Below are 25,616 nucleotides of genomic sequence, written 5' to 3' on the forward strand. Positions count from 1 at the left end.
TCATAAAATCGGATAACAACAAAACAAACTTATTGAATGGATTGGAATATCTCAAAACCAATAAAGAAATTGAGACATAGGTACATAGAAACCACAACGAACACAACGAAAGAAAGACGAAGTAAAACAGCTTTCTATTCTGCTGTAATTTCTTATGTTGAGACAGAAATAAATGATACCGAAATAAGTCAATTGCTGAACCAACTAAACATTATTCATCGCTATTGCAAGCGTATTATTTCGAGGAAAACAAACAAACCATCATTATTCATTAGGATAATAACCGGTGATATTCATGCTTATGAAAGATTAATAAATGAGGGTATATACTACAAATGTAAACATTACAAGGCAAACCCAAGCTGTCCACCAGATCCACTACCTATTCCATGCAACAGGTGTTCACAATTCAGCCATAAAACTGAAGATTGCACTTCACCCATTAAATGCACCAAGTGTAATGAAGAACATAGAGACCAGGACTGCAAGACAAGCCTACCACCAAAATGTACTGCATGTGGCTCACCAGAACATGTACCATGGTCTCTAAAATGCCCCAAACGGCCCACAAAACCTATTGAAGGAATCCCGAAAGTTAAAATACGATCGATAAACAAAAAGAGTGCAGAAATTGATAAAAAAAAACAAAGAACAGCAGAATTAACGTAAATTTCACTATTCATGACCACATTATAGAAACTTTCATCAGTAAACTCAACAAGCCGAAAAACACTGATAGACAGCAATTAATCATGAAATTACAAAAGCGGTTCATTGATCTATACCAAATAAGTACAGTCCCAACATTTGTAGGTAGCCGGCTCTACATTCTAATGTTTGACCTTGAATAGGAACCTAAAACAGTGGATACAGAGCCTTCGGAGGGGGTCCAATTAGATAGAGAAGTTCATGGTTAAATGCTTGTATGCCAATATCAACAGCCTAAACAACAAGAAGGAATTACTTAGGCATTATGTGAAAAAAAATGGCGTCCAATGCTTGATGATGGTAGAGACAAAAACAAAAGTGAATCAAAATGTGAAATATAGGAACTGGGATATGATAATCAGACATGGCAATATTTTAAATGAAAATACAAGAAGAGGGAGCATGGTTCAGGCTGCAAAGGAAATCTCAATAGAAAAATCAAACCCACCGCATCTCAACAACCCTTGGAATGAAGTTTTACATTTTACAATTCCGTTCAAAAACGGAAAAATACATGTATTTCTAGTATACATGCATCACACGAGTAACTATATCGAAGAAAATTTGCTGGTGAAGGCGTCTCAATTCAAGTACTCCATAATAATAGGAGATTTTAACATGAATAATCGAAGGAAAAAACAACTGAAAACCTTCACCAAGAACTCTGACTTTGTCGAAATATGGACTCCACCTACCTTTCTGATAGAAAATAATCAAGATAGTACTCCAGATAGGTTTTTATGTACCAAGAACATATTAAAAATCATAAAAAATATCGAACTAACTCCAGACTTGAGATCTAACCACCTGGCAATACAATTTTCCCTAGATCTAGACTCTATCCCTATGCCATACCCGATAGAAATCAAATATGACTTCTCATCGTGCAGAATCCCAGCGAGCACAAAAACATCTCAGAGATGTTAAAAGTAAGAGATTTCGAGACATTGAACATCCACTGCGATGTTCTGTTTATACATGAATAGAACTTTTATAGAACAGCCAATGTCCGCCCGGGCGGCTATTATATGGATGTCCCTGGGATGTTATAAAAAGAACTACTCAGAAGTTTTTTTGATAGCCTTTTCATGTACACAATAGAACATTTTTGAAGCGCTTTGCGCACACGAAATCGCTGTTTGTAAGACTTTGTATGAAATTCTTTTGTGAGGCCTTTTTTCTTTCATTTGAAAGTTTGAGGATACCACATTTTATTTTAAATGAACTACAAAGTTTTTAAATGAAATACAGAATACTATATAAGAATAAAAATATTTTAATGATACTTCAACAGGTACAAAAGGAAAAGAAATCACATTTCACATAAAAAATTGAACAACAAAAAACAATTGATAAATATTATGCTACAGAAAGGGAGAATAAACAGAAAAATATATCACATTCAATAAAACAAACATAAATAACCAAAAAGAAATATCACATTCAACATAAAAAAAACAGAAATAATAAAAAATAAACTGATTATAATATTAGATGTAGCGAAAGGGAAAATGCAAAAAAATTTATGAAAAATTTATTTTCCCTTCATTTTATCGTCCCTCCTCCTCTGCCTAATATGACTAAACCAATCTGTGGCATAGAGTTCGAATACTTTCCTAGTGATTTGGAATTTTTTATGGATCACATCTACAAAATAAAAACAATTCAAACAATTAATTCACAAAATATATGAAGGTTAAGATTATTTTTTCCAATTAAAATAGAAGAGAAAATAGCTGCATGAAAGGATCTGGAAGATTTGAGTTGTATATAGCTCCTGACCAGGTTGATTTGCGAAAGGATTTTATTTATTTAATTATTTGAACTGGTATTTAAAGATGGAACAATTTAAAGGAGTTTTCAAAAACAAGAACTTTTCTGGGACAATTTGAATTATTTTGTGATTCACAAGTGAGGAATGATTATTATCATCGTCGGAAGAGTTCTCTTACAAAATATTCTGGGAATTATCAACGGCAGAGATAGATTATCGAAATATGTTGAAATCCTCGATAATATGGCTTTAAACTTTATAAAGTTATTTCTTGAATAATTATAATAACCTTCCATATACCATTCGATTATTCCAACCAAAAGACAATGATCTCTAGTCCCAAATACACAAATAATATTAACCACGCAGCGTGGATTCTTTTGAGGTTATATGTATGTTTCTGGACATTATGCTTTACATTTAATTCATGTAATACTTACTTATTAATTGTATTTGGTTACTATGAAGAGATCGATCCTAAATTCACAATCACAACCAACACAGAAGTAGTTAATATTATACAAATCACCAATCAACTTTCAACTCCGAACAGTCCACAGTCCAATCTACGAAGATAGTGGAAATGGCGGCAAAATGAAATAGGTGAATTGTATATTGTTTATTTGGAATAAACCTCCCAAGGCAAACTATGCGACGCCAAGAGAAGATATCCACACGTTTACATTATTTTCAACACGACAGTACCTCTCAGTAGGTAGACGAAGAAATGCCACAGATGGCACAGATCAGAACAAATAAAGATTTCCAATAGCCTTTGGAGACCTCTTTGGGAAGTGCATATTACGTTTCAAAGAAACATCCTCATGCCAACATTTTCGAAACACCCCAAAACATCCCAGGGATGTTTGCGCTCGCTGGGTAAAGACGGTGAACGTAAAAATGTGTGGAATTATAAAACCAGAAACACCTATAACCCTTGATTATGTTGCATGGTTCACAAAACAACTCTCGGAGACAATACTAGCACATATTGAAGCTCATAAAGATAAAGAAACAATTGTATCGAGAAATCCGTGAAAACAGCGACCCCAACCTGAAAAGGAAATTTAATGTGCTAAATAAAGACATTCACAAGCTCATAGGAAATTATCGATCCCATAAATACTTGGAAGCTTGCAAAGAAATTGAAAACCAGAAGGGAAGGACGTACTGGAGAACAATTAAAAAGCTGACAGTGTATAACTCCCACAACATCACAGAACCGATTGAAGTAAACGGAAAACCTGTTACCAAAGATCAGAAAATCGCCGATGCCTTCTCAGCACACTTTCAGAACGTTTTTGGTGTAAATGAGGATCCGTCATTTGAGGCTGATCACAGGGAATTAACTGAAAATTGGTACAAGAACATTTTTCCTACCTTGCGAAATGAAGTTGATGTCACACCAATTGATCAAAATGAATACTTTGAAGCCCTTAATCATGGTAAGAACACTGCTCCAGGACATGACAATATTCCCAGAAGTATTCTAAAAAGGCTGGACTTACCAATACACCTTGAAATAATACGAATCTACAACTATTGTATCCGAGAATCTGGTTTTCACAATATTTGGAAAAGAGGCATATCAATAACAATTCCTAAATCAAGAGCTGACACCAAGAAGCTAGAAAACTATAGACCAATTACCCTACTTCCAGTGATAGGAAAGAACCTGGAGAAAATAATCTAATCCAGGATGATGAAGATACTAAACCACAAAATTCCAAAATTCCAATTCGGTTTCAAACAGAAAACATCAACTATCCATCCACTGATTATACTCACACAGAATGTGCAGTGTAAAAGAAAAGAGGGAAATCATACTGCAGCAATATTTGTGGATATTCAAAAAGCATTTGACAGTGTTTGGCAAGCTGGACTGATTTATAAGCTACATAGCTTGGGCTGTCCCATATATCTGACAAGATTGATTAATGAATTCCTCACAGACAGGTCAATTCAGGTAAAAGTCAAGAACTCGCTTTCCAACAAATTCACCCCCAGACAAGGACTTCCACAAGGCTCTCCTCTATCACCAGTTCTGTACAACCTGTATTGCTCGGATATCTTACCAGAACATCCTACAAACAAAAGCAGTTATATTTTACAGTTTGCAGATGACACCACACTTATTGCTCATGGTAAAAGTACACAAGAAACAATGAATATATTGGAACAATTGAAGAACACCTTGGTTATATGGTAAAGAAAATGGAGAATAAAACTCAACCCAAAAAAATCAAAATTTTTGCTCTTTCACCATAAAAGCAACCAAAACTCACCGACTCTAACCTTGGACAACACCACTTTAAAACCAAGCACAAATTGCAGATATCTTGGAATGATAATTGATCACAAATTGAATTTTAAAATGCATATTGAATCAACTAAACAAGCAACTATCAACAGAGCTGACCATTTCAGAAAACTGACATACAAAAATGAAGGTATCAGCACAGAGACAGCCAGCAGAATTTATAAGATGATCTGCAGACCTCTGCTAGAGTATGGTCTCCAAATCCTGGGCAATGCAATAAAAGTGCGATCAAAATGATTGAAGTGGCTGAACGCACTAGTCTGAGAAAGATCACCAAAATAAGACATCCGAACAATCCACTATATAACCCAGCCAACGAAAATCTTTATGAAAAAACGAAAATAGAACCAATAAGCAGCAGAATACATAAACTAAACAAGAAATTCATCAGTCAACAGCATAACATTGATACAATAGAACCACTATCACATAGCATATCTCACCTCGAAAGACCCAAAAGAAAATTACCAGAACAACCTACTTAGCCTACTTTAATATCCTAGACATTCTATATTGCACAGACTCACATACAATTCACATATCATTATATTGTAAATTATAAATTGTACATGGGCAGGAAGACCTTGGTCGTTAGCCCTTTGAATAACATTCAATAAAGTTATTTTCTCTCTCTCTCTCTCTTTAATCACAACATGTGAAATGTAAAATATGTTTTCGGTCGGACGATCGATTCATTCTTCGCCAAGATCTTAATGAGATTACATCTGTGCACCCCCCTTATCTTATATAAAATAATTCCGTATATGTTGGCGTAAATATCAAAGGCTGGTACTGAAAACTGTGACATTAATAAATGGCATAAAACTACAAGTGTTATTGCATTGAATATTAATTACCAATCCAAAAGAAGAAGATATTACAAGTGGCGCAGTCGGAAATTAAACAATACCCTAACAAAATGGCTCAGTCAACGGTGAATGTACATGGAAACATTGGTTCAATGTGAGAATTCGACAAGAATGAAGATTGGGAAGTCTATCAGGAACGCTTGGAACAATATATGCTGGCTAATGGAATTGCGGAATCTAGAAGAACTCCAGTTGCTGACCGTTGTGGGCTCAAGAACATATCAAGTGCTACGAGATCTCTGCGATCCAGATCAGACTAGTACAAAAACCTATGAGCAGTTGGTTCAAATCCTGTCAAGACAGTTTTCTCCGAAGTTAGCAGTTTTTAGAGAGAGGCAAGAATTTTACACCATGCCACAGCAACCCCAGGAGCCAATCAACGAATGGTTTGCACGTATTAAAAATGCGGCTAATTCATGTGAGTTCGGTTCATATTTGGAAAATGCTCTTAAAGACAAATTTGTGACTGGTTTAATAAGCGGTCCTATTCCAGAAAGACAAGTTAACAAAATCAAATCATTCAAACAAAACTCTAGAAACAATTTGTCAAGTTGCAATACGAAGGTTAATTCTAATGTTAGAGATGAAGGTAAAAGTAGAATTCAAAATTCTCAACAATCTTGGTGTAATGCATGTGGTAAATCTAATCACAATTTCTCTTATTGTCGTTACAAGAAGTTCAAATGCAAAAAATGTAAACATATTGGACACATTGCAAGGGCTCGTAAAAATGTTAATTTTGTTAATATTGGAGAAGGAGAGGCATCAGGTACAGGAGAGACACAGATAATAGAAGAATCAATCAATGATATAGATATTTTCGAAATTTCGAACTGTATAAACTTCGTTGAGCCTTTTTCTACTGAGGTAAAATTGAACGGAAAGTCAATATTGATGGAAATTGATTCCGAATCTGGAATTACGGCGATTCCAGAAAAAAATTTTTTGAAATACTTCGGTAACCTTCGGCATTTGTTGAAGCCGGCTCAGATGAAGTTAACAACCTATAACGGTGGTGTGATAAATTCAGTTGGTAAAATAAATTTAACTGCAACATATAGCAACCAAAATAAAAATTTAGAGGTAATTATAGTGAAAAATGGTATAAGACCATTAGTAGGTCGGGATTTCATGAAATTGTTCAATATCACAGTGAATAGTTTGGACTCTATTTCTACAAATGAGAATGTTATGCTAGATAAGGTTTTGAAGAGATACGAAGAGGTTTTTAAAGCCTAATTAGGGCGCTATAAATTTGAAAAAGTGCATCTTTCCCTGAAAGAAAATGTTCACCCGGTATTTTGTAAACCTCGTTCTGTAGCTTTTGCTTTTAAAGAGAAAATAGAAATTGAATTGAACAAGTTGGAAAAACAAGGAGTTATTTATAAGGTCACTAATAGTAAATTCGGAACGCCGCTGGTGCCGGTGGTAAAACCTAACGGTGATATAAGACTTCGCGCAGATTACAAATCTACAATCAATAAATTTTTGGAAGATTTCAACTATCCCTTACCTAAAATCGAGGAACTTTTTCAGAAGTTGAGAGGTGGAAAATTATTTACGAAATTAGATTTTCTAAATGCCTATAATCAGTTAGAATTAGATGATGAAACTTCTGAACTGTTGAGCTGGAGCACTCACAAAGGTATTTTCAAAGTCAAAAGGCTTCCTCATGGAACAAAGCCGTTGTAAAAAGTTTCAGAGTATTGTTGAAAAGGTGTTGCAAGGTCTGGACAATGTAGTTGTATTTATTGATGACATTTTGGTCACAGGAGCAACCTTGCAAGATCATCTCAACAATCTTGCAGCCGTGCTAGAAAAATTAAAAGAAGCAGGTTTCAGGCTGAATTTGAAGAAATGTTCTTTTCTCCAAAACGAAATTTGCTATTTAGGTCACATTATAAGCGCAGAAGGACTTCGTAAAAATCCTTCCAAAGTTAATGCAATTTCAAACGCTCCCATTCCGAGTAATGTTGGTGAAGTAAGGTCTTTTATTGGATTGATAAACTATTATGGAAAATTTGTTCCAAATTTATCATGTACGTTAGCACCGTTGTATGAACTATTGAAGAAGGGAAAAACCTTTAGGTGGGAGGAGGGATGTCAAAGAGCTTTTGAAAGTGCTAAGAAGGCAATGATATCAGACTCAGTTCTTTGTCATCTTGATCCCACGCTACCAATCCGTCTATATTGCGATGCCAGTGACAAAGGTATCGGAGCGGTGCTTTCACATGTACTAAGAGAAAATGAGGAAAAACCTATTTGTTTCATTTCGAGAACATATGCAAAGGCAGAAAAAAATTACGCCGTGATTCATAAAGAGGCATTAGCAATATTTTGGGCTGTCAAAAAGCTGTATCAATATCTTCTGGGTCGTAAATTTACAATACCTACTTACGGACCACAAACCTATTTTGGCTTTGTTCGGAGAGAATAAAAATATTCCGGTAATGGCTTCAGGTAAAGTGCAACGATGGGCAGTATATTTGTCAGAATTCGACTATGAATTGAAATATACACCAGGTCCTACAAATATGGCCGATCTGTGCTCTCGTTTGCCCCTTCAAATGTCAGATATTGTAGATGATGGAGCGAATCACTTCAACTTCATAGAAGAAGGATTGCCTATCAAATTTAACGAAGTAAGAGACAAAACTCGAAGGGACCCCGTCTTAGGAAGGGTAATATCATGTTTAGAAAGTACTTGGCCCAGCGATATCCCAAAGTTATTAAAGCCTTTTTATATCAGGAAACAGGAACTGTACGTAAATAAAGGTGTTTTAATGTGGGGTTTTCGAATAATAATCCCAGAATCGTTACAACAGCGATTATTACGAGAGCTTCATTCCACCCACATGGGGATCTCAAAAATGAAGGAAAGGGCGAGAACCTATTTCTGGTGGCCAAGTTTGGATGACCACATAACCAAATGGGTAAATGGTTGTCATATTTGTATGAGTGAGAGAGCAGATCCTCCAAGGGCACAGCTGATTAAATGGGATCCAGCACATGGACCTTGGGACAGGATTCATGTTGATTTTATGGGTCCATTCAGTTTAAAAAATTTTCTAATTATCACTGACGCATATACAAAATTTCCAGAGGTTTTTATAATGTCGAAAATGACTAGTAAAGAGACCTTGGAAAAATTAAGGGAAACATTTGCAAGATACGGCTTGCCCAATGTTATCATATCACAAAACGGTACATAATTTACATCATCAGAATTTGAAAAATTCTGCGAGCTTAATGGCATTAAACATATTATGTCTCCTCCTTGGCATCCTAGTTCAAATGGTGCGGCGGAAAACGCCGTTAAGTCGATTAAAATTGGTCTACGAAAAGCACTTAAGGACCCTGCTAATCGACAAATATCTCTAGAAACACTTCTAAATAGATATCTTCTCAGCTACAGAAATACACCTCATTCCGAAACCGGTGAGGGTCCACCTAAGCTGCTATTCAATCGTAAACTTAAAACAAGATTCGACCTATTGAGGGACGATCCGAAAAATTTCAGGGAATAACAGGAAGTTTATTATAAGGGTAAAAGAAATACCAATTTTCTTCCGGGGCAGGTGGTTTATGCAAAAGATTATCGAAATCCGTCGAAACACACCTGGACTAAAGGCACTATGTTGAAATCACTAGAAAATCGTCTTTATTTGATAAAGCTTGTGTATGAACCTCTTATTTGGCGCAGACATTTGGATCAAATTTTAGCTATAAATGAATATATCTACAAAAGAAACATTTCAGAATTCAAAATCAGATCTTTCATCTCCTTAGGGAATAGTAGGCGATTCTTTCACAAATTTCCCAAATACTCCCTCGGATGATTTTGGAAGTAAAACAGTGGAACTCCCTTCTACGTCTGAAATAATGGCTTCACCAAAAATTGTACCAAATTATGACACTGAAATTGGAACATCACCGTCAAAATTTCAAACACCTAAGCATAATTCATTTCCGGCATCACCACGATATTCAAGTTCACCGGATTCGAGTTCAAATCCCAATAATTCCGTTCCACCATCAGATATTTGCAAAAGTAAGGTTGTTTCTCCTGGGCCAGTTTCTGTTTCTTGTCGACCTAAAAGAAACGTAAGACCTCCTGAAAGATTGAACTATGCTTGATTGAATAATTGTGAAATTGTAGTATATTTTATTGTATTTTTTTTACTTTTTTTTGCATTTCTATATACATGGTGATTTAATGGTTATTATATATTTCAAATAAATACTTTTGTTTGCTTGTTTTTAATTGATAGGTGAATACATATATGTAATTGGGTATTTATGAAAATTGTATTTAATTTGGATATCTGTACTAGGGTTAGGATATTTGATCCCTTGTAAAAAAAAACTTTATATAAGTATTGTCAGTTAGTTCTAACTTGGGAGGAAGATATGTAATATATCCCGCGCAAATTTGAATTCATAAAGATAATTTAATCATAACATGTGAAATGTAAAATATGTTTTCGGTCGGACGATTGATTCATTCTTCGCCAAGATCTTAATGAGAATACATCTGTGCACCCTCCTTATCTTATATAAAATAATTCCGTATATGTTGGCGTAAATATCAAAGGCTGGTACTGAAAACTGTGACATTAATAAATGGCATAAAACTACAAGTGTTATGGCATTGAATATTAATTACCAATCCAAAAGAAGAAGATATTACACAAGCTGAAAATGTAATATATGAAAATTATGTTATTGAGTACTTTCAATCAGTTACCTTTATTTAAGGTGCCATAAACATCCTTATGCGATGCATCTATCTGGTCATATAGGTACATACATTTAATTGTATACAGGTTAGAACTATTCAAGAGGTTGACTATAGGAATATCGAAAACCGTTAAAAATAAAGGGTGGCTTAAATTACAAAAAAAGTAGTAATTTAAACTACCCTGTATTTCTAACGGTTTTCGATATCCCTGTAGTCCCCCTCTAAATAGTTCTAATCCCTTATATTCTTTCATCATTGGGATGGACACCTGCTTTTTTGTAAATTGTTCGCATGATTTTTGGGCCGAGAATTTCTAATCCTTGTTCTGGATGGTGTCGCAGATTTATCATTTCTTGTAGCATAATTTCTGATTTTCGTTGTACTCTTTCAAGTTTCAATAGAATATCTGAAAGTTTTCAGCAACTTTCTATTCTCTCAGGAGTCTACTGGTTTTCGATATCCCTGTAGTCCCCTTCTAAATAGTTCTAATCCTGTATATTCTTTCATCATTGGGATGGACACCTGCTTTTTTGTAAATTGTTCGCATAATTTTGTGCCGAGAATTTCTAATCCTTGTTCTGGATGGTGTCGCAGATTTATCATTTCTTGTAGCATAATTTCTGATTTTCGTTGTACTCTTTCAAGATTCAATAGAATATCTGAAATTTTTCAGCAACTTTCTATTCTCTCAGGAGTCTACTGGGAAAGATGAATAATCATGAAAAAAACATTACAGGTGCTGAATTAGAACTGATAAGCTGATTACAATATTAGAAATGTACTCACATTCGGTTGAAAAATTATAATTTGCCCGTAGTTTCATAACTGCTTACACAAACATTCAACAAATAATAAATTCGAATTACACCGCGGTTTATTCACGAAAACGAACAAGATCTGGGTTAAAATCACTGAACATATTCGTTTTTTTTATATTCAAAATCAACTGATTGTTAATATTTGTTCAATAGTTGAATTTTACTGCTTGTCAGTCTACTATTTCAAGTTTATTGCGCACACTTTTTGTCCCAAAAAGCCTCGAAGTTTATTCTCCTTCTCTAGCTCTTACACTCTATATCCAGAATGTAAAAGAACAGGTTAATAAACTAATTTCATAATAGCTTGTATAGGTATATTGAATCTCATCATCCCTCTCGTATGAATATAACATCTATTATTCGAATATTCATTACGAGTATATACATGATTGTGTATGCTCGTAACGTGTTATTTGTGAAATATCTAGAAAATGGTAAATCTTTCATGAATATCATTGTATAAGGACATCTTTCATTAGTTTTCAGGAGTACAAACATAATTCGATAAAAAAAGGTTCCCATTTGAAATAAGAAAGTTTTTGATGAAAGCTTGAACCAAAATTGCAATTTTTTGTGAATTCTCAACAAAATTTTTCATCGAGGTTACAGCAAAAACATATACCTATACTTCATTCAAATTTATTTTAACAGTCGGTTGGCCATGAAATAATTTTCTCAAGTTTTTGTAACTAGAACGAAGTTAGGTTGGCACTCATGAAATGTCGTTAATGTCATAACGCCTTGCCATCAAAGATTATAGAGTAGAAAGATAGGAAACGAAGCGACTAGAGTAATGTGATCGCCATCTGTGTTTCAAATGTGTTTTTAAGGCCCCTTAGACTGGTTAAAATTTTAATTCGAGGGACATATGAAATTTTGCGAGATGTCAGAGTCATATGGCCATTTCGATCAAACAGGTTTTGAATGTTTTGATTCTCCCCAGGTGACCAGTAACATATCTGTTATGTTTTCTCGGGAGATCGAATGGGGAACTTTGTTATGTGTTATTTTTCTGTAACCATTACGTGTCTGATACGATATTTGGGATGTACCTGTGCTGTATTTAAATTATATCCACATTTTGTAAATTTCATGTACCCGCTCCAAGATATCCACGTAACATATTTGTAACATTGTTCTTTATTTGCCATGTATCATTTTGGGATCATCGACAGAGCATGACACCATAAGCGTTTTAACTACCGTCGAGGGCGCTGTAAAACGTAAACAAATATGGAGGATTGTGAGAAATGCTATTGATACTGCTGTCGTTTCAATATTTATATATTATCATTTAGACGTTTTGTCATTTGAATAGTGGATTACTGAAAGTGAAGTGCAGATATTTAAAGTTTGATAAGTTATTTGTGTGTCATAGTGATTTTCCAGTGAAATGGTGAATTACTGAAAAGAAAGTGCTATGGATATCGAACTGTAGGTCAATAAATCATTTCTCGTATTTTCATAGCAGTCCTATAAAACATAATAGGCTATGGTTTTATTATATCCAGCATATAAAAATTATATTTGAATTTTTGAATAAATAATGTCCTGTTTGATGTAAATTTCGATATAGGTAGTTTATTTTCTCACGTGTTGCATGTACCTCATATGTAGAAATAAATGAATAAATCATACACCTATATTGAAAATTTTTTCTTCAGAAAGATATGAAATATGCATATAGTATTCTTATCATTTTCATAACGCATAACATGGACAAAATTCTTCTAAAAACTTTTTGACCTAAGCCAAAAGATTAATGAACTGTTGATTATTCTTTTTATGGAATGTAGGAAAGTGCAAAGACCAGAAATACATGTCCTAATCTTTCTTGGAGAATGGAGAACAATAATCATGAACCCAGCAGTTTGCATGATGAAATTTATTTTTTTTAGTTCTATTAACGTGTGCACTAATTTTGTAATCTGAAATGTATGAAAATATATTGTTTTTGAACATTAGTTCATTCGTTCACATACCTCACCGAACTGATGTGAGATGTTTTTGAATTTTATTTTCAAAAATTATTGATAAACACACTATTTGAAAAATCAAAATTCGAGTTCATTATTATTGCAATAGTTTATATAATTTCCATAATATTTCATCTTTTTGTTGAAAGCGTTTTTAATAACAAATGAAACATAATAAACATAACACATGAAGGTAATATATATAGATCTCCCATGAAACAAATATTTGCATGATCCATGTTTGAACTATTTATGCTCCTTTCAGAAAGGAGATGTGTTCCTTGTTTGAGGCGGACATAGGAGCATAGCTGCTACATAAGCGTTCTGTATTTGTACTCTTAGTGTGATATATCGGTTATAAAACAAGGAGCGCGGGATACATTTCTGCTTCATAACTGTTATGAGATATGGTCACCTGGGTCGTATCCATAGACAACCTCGTATCGCCTTTTGTTTTTCAAGCCCGTTCTAGTTGCTGATTATTGAAATTTGTGTCTAATTTCTTGGCGAAAACCTCAGAATATCGTTCGAAAATTATTGTATGGTGAAGAACTGTGGATCAAATAAAACGAATTTTACTAAGGAAAATGGGAATGTAAGTATTAAAACTGGTAACATGTGACTCGGTCATTCATTGATTTTTATTTTCAGTGCTACGAAGTGGATAAAATTTTCAGGGCGTAGAGGCCTGCAGACACTACTGACTACACCATGTGCAATGAACATTTTACTGCAAGTCGATTGAGAACTGTTCATCCACGTAAATTGTTATATGCAGGAAGCATCCCTTGCATGAAGGGTCCATTTAGGGAAAATTATGACTTTTATACGTCCATTCAAAGATTCTCAATTGCCTTCAATATATTCAGAAATGCAAAAGTTTTATGGATTTCGATTTGGCAATCGGCAAATCGGGTGACTGTCAAATTGTCGTTTGAAAAGTCAAAGTTTTATGAAACCTACTGTGAGTGTTTTGTTCATTCGTCAATCAATTTGTATATTGTGTCATAAAGAGACCATACCATGAAGAAATCATAAAAAAGCATGAAGAAATTATACTGACCGGCTTGAATACAGGTCTTGTATAACTCTGTAAGGTTTTTTTCAATTGTGGTTCTGAAAATTTTGTGAATAATATGTAAGGAACGGAAATGTGTTTCCTATGACGGTAAATTGAATATTGGTGCATATCAATTTCTGATATAAATTGTACAAATTCAACAGAGTATTAATTCAAAACGTTTTCACAGAAAAAACACCTTTGACGTACCTAACCATGTACTCTTGTATCCTAGTCAGAGCTCTATTCGTTGTCCATAATTTCAAATTTTTGTAAATTTTTTATAGATTGCTAATAAAAATTTATCACATCCAACAGCGTGTTTCATTGATACCAATCGATTCCAAACAATGTTCAGATGAAAACTAACATCCTGTTCACAAAACAAAACCATCCTCTTGTTTTGTCGCTCAGGATGTTTGTTTTCCGATCTCAACAAGGTCAATATTGAAATTCAATACAAAGAATAGAATTCGAATTTCAATTATAAAACAGAAAACTGTTATTAAACAGTTTTTTTGTATTGATAATACGTTTTAAGCCCCATCTCATTGTCAAATGTGTTTTCACTGGCCAAAATGTAGTCGGTTTTTAGTACTAGCGATATGAGGGCGTTTCCTATCTTTTTACTCTATAATCTTTGGTTGCCATAACTTATATCAATTTTTATTACGAAAATGCCGAAAGTGATTGAAAAAAGAGACAGGGTTTCAGGAAGTGCTATTTAGAATTCAGGTCCGCTCATTCATTTAGTTATACCCTGATATTCTAAAATCCACAATACTTCAGACGGTAGCGAACATATTCAATGTAAGAGAATTTATATAATGTTTCATCTGAATCTAAACGATTTATATTTCAGCTGGATATTTCCACAATCAGAAAGATTGTGAATGAAGAAGATGACAAAGAATTTCCTTCTATTGGGAGATCCAAAAAAGTGGTGGCATTTGAGAATTTTATGTTTGAGTGAATTATTGCGAAAAATTTACTCGATAAATGTCATCGGAGAATCCTAAAATGGATTTTTCTATTTTTCATTTGACTTGTCCTATACAATGTAAATGTCTTAAGGTACTAATAAATACCTAATTATTATTATTACATCAATGTATTAAGATTTTAAGAGAATAGCCACAAATACGCGCAAGTTGCCCTGTTACTTGTTTATTCATGTGGAATTTTTGTTCAAAGGTGAAGTTTATCTCAACTGGAAACTTCCTTCAATTCCTTTTACTTATATTGATGCAAGATGATTTTTGTTGAAGAATTTAACATTCTTGTAATTATCTGTTAATTCCTTCGGGAGATACCCATTCCCAACCACTGCATCATATGCATTTCATCTTCGGGTTGATATTTTTGAAATCTACAACTGATGTAACATATTCAAACTCTAGCCAAAGAAGATAACGGACATTAACTCTCTTCAAGCTAGTGCATATTATGATATTATACTGATCTCTTGTTTTTTCCATGCCAATAACTGGATTTGGTAAGCCTTCAATCGGTTTTTATAAACTTCAATTATGTTCGTCACATATTTTCCGAAGAGATTCGACATTGTGATAAAATACTCAATGACTAAGACTTTTACGTAGAACGGGCAACATAGCGTTGATTTGAAACCCAAAAATGTTTTGACAAGCGTCATAACCCCACATTTTCGTACTATACAGAGTGAAATGTGTCAAATTTCCATGGCCAACCGACTGCTAAAATAAAAGTGAATGAAGTATACATGATCTCTGCCCCTTCTGAAGTTCAAGGATAAGTCGTTATGATCATCTCTGTTCTCATCCCGAATAGGGAATACATATTTTTTTAAGGGCCGAAATATCTCTGGAAAGCTTGGAAATATCTATGCGGTCATGATCGAAATCGCATCACAATTCTATAGGAATCCAAAAATGTGATAATTTATTGGGTATACTTAAGATGTCTTAAAACATGGTGTATGCACTGATTAGATTTTGTTTTTCCATCTGTGGAAATAAGAGATAAGTTTCGTTTTTCCCACTGTAGGTAGCGCTATTTAGAAATTGACAGTTGTCAATTGATATTTGAAAATAATTTGAATATATTCCTACGACTTGCTAATATGCTGTATTTATAAACGATTATTGGTGTGTGAAAATGTATTAGTTTCGAGAAAGGGTGTACAACATTCATTTATTCAACATGTCGTTTAGTAAGTTCAGTTTTCTGTATGGACAATCAAGAACTACAGCTAAGAATTCGGTGTTGTTGGACTATCACCCTTTGTTGTTGGAATTTGAGGCAGAACCAAATCAGATGAATGAAGATTCGGGACAGATACAGCTAAGGGTTATTATGAGTTATGGCAACTTCAGCGATATTTAATCAAAGGTAATGTATCGAAAATACGTAATGTGAATTGTGAGCATGTATAGTGAAAACTTCGTTTCCATCAATTGAATATATTGGATATTTCGCCAATTAACTGTGTTTTAATGAAATTATGTTGAATTATCCTCCTCATGAATACTTGAAGAATGGCAAGTACTCTTTCGAACCCTTCGATAGTGATGAAATATCTGCATATTCGTTGATCGATCGGGATCGCAGATTACTGTAATTTGTGATCAACAGAGAACAAAATAAAACGAGAGAGTATCATGAGACATTCTTTAAAAAAACAAGGATAGAACATGGTGGCGCCGCCACGAAACAAATCTCTTATTTTCGATTTGGTCTGATGTCATTGCATTCAAAAATTGACGAGTGCATACACCATGTTTTCAGACATGTTAGGTATACTATTCGAAAAAACCGAGTTGATAACTGTTGAATTTCAGAAACGAAGTGTTTCGACTATATTTTCTGATAAAATATCTTTATATTATGCTTAACAGCTTTATTATTAATACAATTTGATAGATAAGAATCCGGCCATTTCATAAAACCTCCATTTTTTTCTACTAATTTAACCTAACTTCCTAATCACTGAAAAATATAGAAAAATGAAGATTGACAGTTCAACAATAACTACTTTTTTTACAACCGACAGAAATTCTAAAATATTTTCAATTTTCTCGTAATCCCGTATAAAACACTGGAAATATCATTTGTTATTCTCCGTATAATTAGTTATGTTAAGAAAGAATTACCCTTCATACCAAACAAAAATGTGTTCGGAATTGTTCAAGCAACTACCGAGTTGAAGGATGGAAATTATAACCATGTAACAAATGGAATAAGAGCCTACAGCGATATCCTCTTCTGCATTCTAAATATTTATGATCATCTCGTAACCACGACAGAAAGAAGGTGGGAGATGTCTAAAAATAATCAGTTCGCTTTTAAGTATAGGTTTCTGTTTTAGTGGGAAACTCTAAACCATGCAGGAGCCACCTTATAAGGGGACTCAATATGATATTGTGAATTGAATCTCTGAGATGTGCACACTTTCATGAACGACTTTATTAATGACAAATGAATGAAGTTTCCTTAAAATTTGTCACATCGTCTTAACATTATTCCACTCGATTAGCCATGAATTTCTCTTATTTTCTTCAAAATTAATTTTGAAGTAGGGGAATGTAAATATGAACAAATCATAAATTTTCATCTTGATTATTGATTAATCCGTACCTATACGTCTTATTGTCTTTCAATTGAAGCAATTATTCATTAGGTGTAACTCATATACTCAAATATGTACTTATAAAACACCAACAACTTGGTGTAATTTTGCAATTACAGATTATTGAAATGCATTTTTTCAATCTACATGTATTGGTCGTACATTTCTTGTGTTGACATAAGAGTTGTCAACAATGAAACAAAAAGTAAAATGAGTCCAATTTTCTAAATTATATGAAGCAAAATACCATATTTGTGATCTAAGAAATCTTACAGTTCCTATTTGACTGATTATATTCATAAGATTCCTTTCATTATAGACTTTCCGTTAAACATTATAGTTTATATTATAAGAGTGCATTCGCAAAAACAGGTCTATACCAACAGGATGGCCAGGCACTACGTGACTTTTTCTCTAAAGTGTAGGTAAATGAAGTACATCGGGTGTTTCAAACTTGAGAGTACAGGTTGAGCAAAATTCGTTGTCTGCTGACGGGATCTCGAGAACTATAAGAGCTAGAGGAAAATGGATGACACATTCCCAAGTTCTTTTTCAGAAAACCGCAGCCTCCTACGATTTTTCTTTTTTGAGTTATTAGCATAAAACAAGATTTTGACGATTTCTAAAAGTTCTCATAACTTTGTTGTCTTTGAACTTACAGATCTGAAACTTGAACCTTCTTAGGCACTTTTATAAGTAGAATCTAACTAAAGATTTTTTCCAATTCAATGAAAAAATATTTCCGAGTTCGTCCGAGAAAGTTTCAGATCTGTAACTTCGAAGACAAAAGAGTTATGAGAACTTTTCGAGATCGTCAAAATATCACTTTTTGCTAGTAACTCAAAAATGAAGAATCATAGGAGGCTGCGGTTTACACCATTCTCTGATTCTCTGAAAAAGAGCTCGCAAAGTGTTTTTTGTTGTTGGTGTATCAGGGGGAAAACCTGCAAGTCATACGAACTTCCCTCTCCTGAGGGGGAACAAGTGTGGGGATTCTCACTCTCCTGAGCTCGAGACCCACTAAAAACCCTCAACTGCTTCTTGAATATTGGTTCCGGGCATTTGCCTATAAACCGTTCATCTCTCGGTTTTCTTCTCGCACACTGTCGTTCTGGGATTTATGAGTTTATCCTCTATTGGATAACACTTTATTGGATTTTTCAATAAGTTTCCCCAGGTGACCAGTAACATATCTGTTATGTTTTCTCGGGAGATCGAATGGGGAACTTTGTTATGTGTTATTTTTCTGTAACCATTACTTGTCTGATACGATATTTGGGATGTACCTGTGCTGTATTTAAATTATATCCACATTTTGTAAATTTCATGTACCCGCTCCAAGATATCCACGTAACATATTTGTAACATTGTTCTTTATTTGTCATGTATCATTTTGAGATCATCGACAGAGCATGACACCATAAGCGTTTAAATTACCGTCGAGGGCGCTGTGAAACGTAAACAAATATGGAGGATTGTGAGAAATGCTACTGCTGTCGTTTCGATATGTTTTCATTATCATTTAGACGTTTTGTCAGTTGAATAGTGGATTACTGAAAGTGAAGTGCAGATATTGAACATTTGATAAATTATTTGTGTGTCATTGTGATTTTTCAGTGAAAGGGTGAATTACTGAAAAGAAAGTGCTATGGATATCGAACTGTAGGTCAATAAATCATTTTTCGTATTTTCATAGCAGTCCTATAAAACATAAAAGGCTATGGTTTTATTATATCCAGCATATAAAAATTATATTTGAATAAATGATGTCCTGTTTGATGTAAATTTCGATATAGGTTATTTTCTCACATGTTGCATGTACCTCATATGTAGAAATAAATGAATAAATCATATACCTATATTGAAAATTTTTTCTTCAGAAAGATATTAAATATGCATAGTATTGTTATCATTTTCATAACACATGGACAAAATTCTTCTAAAAACTTTTTGACCTAAGCCAAAAGATTAACGGACTGTTGATTATTTTTTTTATGGAATGCAGGAAAGTGCAAAGACCAGAAAGACATGTCCTAATCTCATGGATTAGGACATCATCATGGACCTATTGGACCTAGCTAGTTTGCATAATGTAATTTATTCTTTTTAGTTGTATTAACGTGTGCACTAATTTTGTAATCTGAAATTTATGAAAATATATTGTTTTTGAACATTAGTTCATTCGTTCATATACCTCACCGAACTGATGTGAGATGTTTTTGAATTTTATTTTCAAAAATGATTGATAAACACACACTATTTGAAAAATCAAAATTCGAGTTCTTTATTATTGCAATAGTTTATATTAATTTCCATGATTTTCCATCTTTTTGTTGAAAGCATATGAAACATAATAAACATAACACATGAAGGTATTATATATAGATCTCCCATGAAACAAATATCGGCATGATCCATGCTTGAACTCTTTATGCTCCTTTCAGAAAGGAGATGTGTTCCTTGTTTGAAGCGGCATAGGAGCATAGCTGCTACATAAGCGTTCTGTATTTGTACTCTTCTTCTTCTTCTTCTACGTGCGGTGCCCCACCGGGCTGAACTGAGGCCTCGTGACCCATTGTTCGTCCGCTTGTAGTTTTTGTACTCTTAGTGTGATATATCTGTTACAAAACAAGGAGCGCGGGATACATTTCTGCTTCATAAATGTTATGAGATATGGTCACCTGATTCTGTTCTTATTTTTATCTCTTTTTAATTGATCTCTTGGTCTCCTTCGGTAAATTCGCATTCTCCTTTTGTCTTCCTCTGAATCGAAGTCCACTAGTCTCCTGAGTTCTTGATTCGGATGGTTTTTCGCTGTTTCGAATAATTTATCTGCTTTTCTTATCATGAATTCCGTTATGGTTTCCCATTTTAGGTCCCTATAAATCTGTCTCTTCCTCACAAACCAAGGTGCGTCTATTGCACATCGTAGCAGCTTGTTTTCAGTGGCCTGAATTCTTTTGATATGGCTCTTTGCCGCGAAACCCCAAGCAACTGATCCATAAATCAGTTGAGGCGTAGCAACGGCTTTAATAATCTTCAATTTTGTCTCTTTCGACATGTGGCTTCTTCTTCCTATAAGAGGGTAGAGTCTATTCATCGCTGCTTTCGTTTTGTCGATTGCTTGTTTGATATGACTTTTCCAAGTAAGTCCTTTGTCAAGCGTTATTCCTAAATATTTGGCTTCATTTTTCCAGTCGATTTCTTCGCCGTCAACATCCAGTTTTGTTGTGGGTCGCAGTCTTCTCTTCTGTAGTAATATTGCTTGGCTCTTTTGTCCATTGAGCTTGATTTTCCACTTTATGCACCAGTCATTTGTTTCGTCAATCGACTCTTGTAGAACTCGTTCTATTATTTCAGGGTTTCGGTGTCGAGTTGCTATGCCTGTGTCGTCAGCATATAACGTTAGCATGGTTCTTGGATTTTTCGGAATATCGTGGATGTATATGTTGTACAGAAGTGGCCCAAGAACTGATCCTTGGGGTAGTCCAGCCTCTATAGCTCTTGTTGAGGAGCATTCTCCTCCCACTTTCAGGTAAAATCTTCTATTTTTGAGATAATTCCTGATCAACTTGCATATTTTGATCGAATATCCAGCACATCCCATCTTATATATTAATCCTTCATGCCATACTCTGTCGAATGTTCTGGCGACGTCTAGTAAAATAAGACCTGTAGCTTGTTTATTTTGGAATCCCTCTGTTATGTACTCTGTGAGCCTTAATAATTGTTGTTCTGTTGAATGCTCTCTTCTGAATCCGAACTGTTCTGGTGGTAGTAGTTCCAGATTTTTGGTTTCCTCATTTAGCCTCGTGGCGAAAATTCTTTCTACTACTTTTCCTAACGCCGACAGTAGACTTATCGGTCTGTAGTTTTGTGGAAACTTCTTCTCTTTGAATGGTTCATTGAATACTATGACTTCTGCTGTTTTCCATTTTTCTGGGTAGTGTTCTGTCCTCATAATTCCATTCGCGATATTTGTTGGAGCGGCTATACCTTTTCTAGATAATTTCTTTAACATAACATTCGTTATTTTATCGCTTCCGGGAGCTTTCCTCTTCTTCAGACTTCTAATTATTTCTTTGATTTCATTTGGCGATGTTGGCTTGTCTATTTCAGCAGTCGCTGGTAATTCATCCATTTCTTCATCATTTTCTTCAACCAGTTCTTCCAAATCTTCATTATCGTCGTCTATCCTGTAATTTATTCTCGATTCTCGTTCGATCGAGTCCGCCAATGCATCTGCCTTATCAGTATTGGTATAAGCCATTCCCCTTTCTCCGTGTAGGGGTGGAATTTTAGTCTCTTCTCCTCGTAGGCTTTTTTGTATTCTCCATACAGAATGATCGATTGTATTCAGTTCTTGAACCCTTTTGTTCCATCTGCTTGTTCTTAGATCTTTCAGGGCACTTTCCAGAACTTGGCTATGTCGGTTGAGGTTCCTTCTATTTAGATCATTTTTGTTCATCCTATATATTCTTCTGAGTCTTCGATTTTCTTGTATAAGATCTTTTACTTCTTTAGGCGTATCGCCATGCGGATGACTTGGTGCTGGTCTCTTCACTCTTCTCGTGCTTTTTTCGTAAGCTTTCAATATAATCTCTTCTAGTTTATCAACCGCACATTCCAGATCGTCTGGAGTGCTCATTGTTGGAATTTCTGTTATTTCCGATTGTATTAAATGGCTGTATTTAGCTCAATTGGTATATTCTCTTATTTCCAGCAGTTTTTCTCTTGGTTCTTCTCCAATTGTCAATTCCACGGGATTGTGGTTTGAGGTTCCATCTTCCAAAGTTTCAATCGAGAATTCTTGAGTTATATTTTTCAATATCGCGATATCTATTACATCTGGTATTCCTCTTCCAAAAGCAAGATATGTCGGTAGCTCTGGTCCAATAACTATGGCATTTTGTTTTTCGGCGAAATCCTTGAGTTTTTTGCCATTTTTATTCTCTGTTATGCTATTGCATAATGGGGATTTACAGTTGAAATCTCCGATGGGGATTTTCGGGTTTGATCCTTCCAACGTGTTGTTTATCTCTTCTTCCAATAGATTGTTTTGTGGTGGCTTATACGCCGAGGTTATTTCGACTCTTTGCCGATTTAATTCGGCAACAATCGTCACTTTTTCTGTTTTTCCTTGTGTTTCGTCGGATCTACTTTTAAAGTAGTGTTTCAGATCTGTTCTCACCAATATTGCTACTCCTCCTCCGGTGTTTGTAATGCTGTCACATCTATATGTTTCATAGCCCGGTTATAACTGAATTTCTTGGTATAGAGAGCTTTTGAGATCTCTACCCAATCTGATGTACCCATTATCGTAATGGGTGGGATTTTATCCCTTTTAGGCACTCCCGTTATCTCTTTGACGGTCTCCTCATCAAAAGAGGAGCTTTTTTTTCGCGCGCGTTTTGGGCCTTCGCAACCAGCGTTGCAACATTTTTCTTTGTTTCGGGTTGTGAAACAATTCCTTTGAGGAAATAATTTTTGGAACCCACTACCGGTTTTGTTATTGCGGCGTAAGTGGGGGATTTCTGCATATTATTTCGGTTCATTTCCTGTCTCAAGAGGCGCACCTCACCGACCAACTGTGACACAGTTTCAGTCAGTTTGACAATTTGAGCTTTCAACTGCTCCTCTGTTATGCCGTCGCTGAACTCTTCAGCATCGGTCGCTTCCATGTAGGAACCCTCATTATCTGAGGTCTCCGACATGGTTTTATAATCGGATTTTTCAAAATATCAAACAATTAAAAATCAAATATTCAGGAATCTTCACTAAAATAGTCTAATATAACTATGGTAGAAAGCCAAAAATTTTCTACGCAATGAGAAAAATCAGAAAACAGATACGAAAAATGAGTTCACCCGATGCTTTTCACAAGGGCTCACGAAAGAATGATGGAAATAAAATGTGTCATTTTTTTTTGGTGTAGCAGGGGGAAAATCTGCAAGACAGACGAACACACCCTCCCTGTGGGGGAAACAGTGTGGGGATTCTCACTCTCTCGAGCTCGAGACCCACTAAAAACCCTAAACTGCTTCTTCATAGGTTCCGGGCATTTTGCCTATTAACCTTGACTTTTATGGTGTCTGGACTCTCACACGATCATAGTCGTGTTGATAGTTGTATGCTGCCTATATCTTTTATAGGTTAAGCTCTTCTTTGGTTACTTTTTAAATTACTAACTCATCTCTCGGTCTTCGGTGGTAGGTTCTTGACCCTCTAGCTTCTTCTGTTGGATCGTAGTCGACTTATCTTCGTAGTTCCTTATTTGGATGTTATTTGGTATTGTCGAATATCCTTTCCGCTGGTTCCCATTCCAAGTCCTTGTAGATTTGTTTGTTCCTAACAAACCAGGGTATACCATCGCCATTCTAAGGAGTTTATTCTCAGTTTTTCTGATTTTGACATATAAATTGGGACTCTTTGAAACTAATATTATTTCGAGGGGGGGGGGTTGAACCCCCGAAACCCCCCTCCCCCTGGCTACGCCCGTGGCTCCATCTATATTCACATAAAAGTTTCTATTCCTCAGACAGTTCCTTATAATCTTGCACAGCTTGGTCGAATATCCTGCTTTTTTCATCTTGTAGATTAGGCCTTCTTGCCATACCCTATCAAATGCTCTCTCGATATCCACCAGAACTTATCCTGTGGCCTGTTTGGTCTGCATTCCTTCGGTGACGTATTCTATGAGCCGTAGCAATTGGAGTTCAGTCAAATGTTATCGTCGAAATCCAAATTTTTCGGCAGGAATTATCTTCAACATTTCTGTTTCCTCATTCAGCCTTTTAGCGATAACCCTGTCGTCGATTTTTCCTATTGCTGATAGTAGACTGATTGGTCTATAATTTTGAGGAATTTTCCGTTCCTTTCCAGGCTTGTTGAAAACTATATAATTTCTGCAGTTTTCCATCTTTTTGGGTAGTATTCGGTCCTCATCACTCCGTTTGTTATATTCGTCAAGTCTGCTATTCCTTTTCTAGGCAATTTCTTCAACATATAATTCGTTATCCTATCTTCTCCCGGCGCTTTCCTGTTTTTCAATTTCATTATGATCTCTTTGATCTCTGTTGGTGAAGCCGGTTTTGGAATGATTTGGGTTTCCGGTGGTTCCATCATCAGTTTTTTGTTTGCCTCCAATTCTTCTTCTAGATCTTCATTGTCATCATCATTTCTGTAGTTTATTCTGGCTTCTATCTCAATTGAGTCAGCAAGTGGTTCGGCTTTTTCAAGTCTCGTATATACCATTTCGTTTGCTCCATGCAGTGGAGGTAAACATTTTTGCATTTTCCAAGCCGAGTGATCTATTGTATTCAGTTCCCTTAATCTCTGGTTCCATCTTTTATTACGCAGTTCTGTTGAAACATTTTTCAATATCTGACTATAGTTATTCAGTTTCTTCTTGTCTTCTTCTTTTTTTGTTGTTCTGTGGATTTTTCTGAGTCCTCTGTCCTCTTTATAAGTTTCTTTATATCCCTTGGCATATCTACATGTGAATATTTCGGAATTGGTTTCCTTATTCTCTTGGTGCTTTCTTCATAGGCTTCTTTTATTAGATTTTCCAATTTTTCAACTGCTTCATCTACATAGTTCATCCCGGGTGTTTATTTGGGGAATTTCCGTGATTTTCTCCTGAAGTAAATTCTTATATTTCTCCTAGTCTGTGCGATCCTTGGTTTGTGTCTCTTCTTCGTTTCTTGGGTCATGTCCCACTATCAATTCTATGGGATTGTGGTC

This window comes from Coccinella septempunctata, chromosome 6 (assembly GCF_907165205.1).
Source record: "Coccinella septempunctata chromosome 6, icCocSept1.1, whole genome shotgun sequence".
NCBI lineage: Eukaryota > Metazoa > Arthropoda > Insecta > Coleoptera > Coccinellidae > Coccinella > Coccinella septempunctata.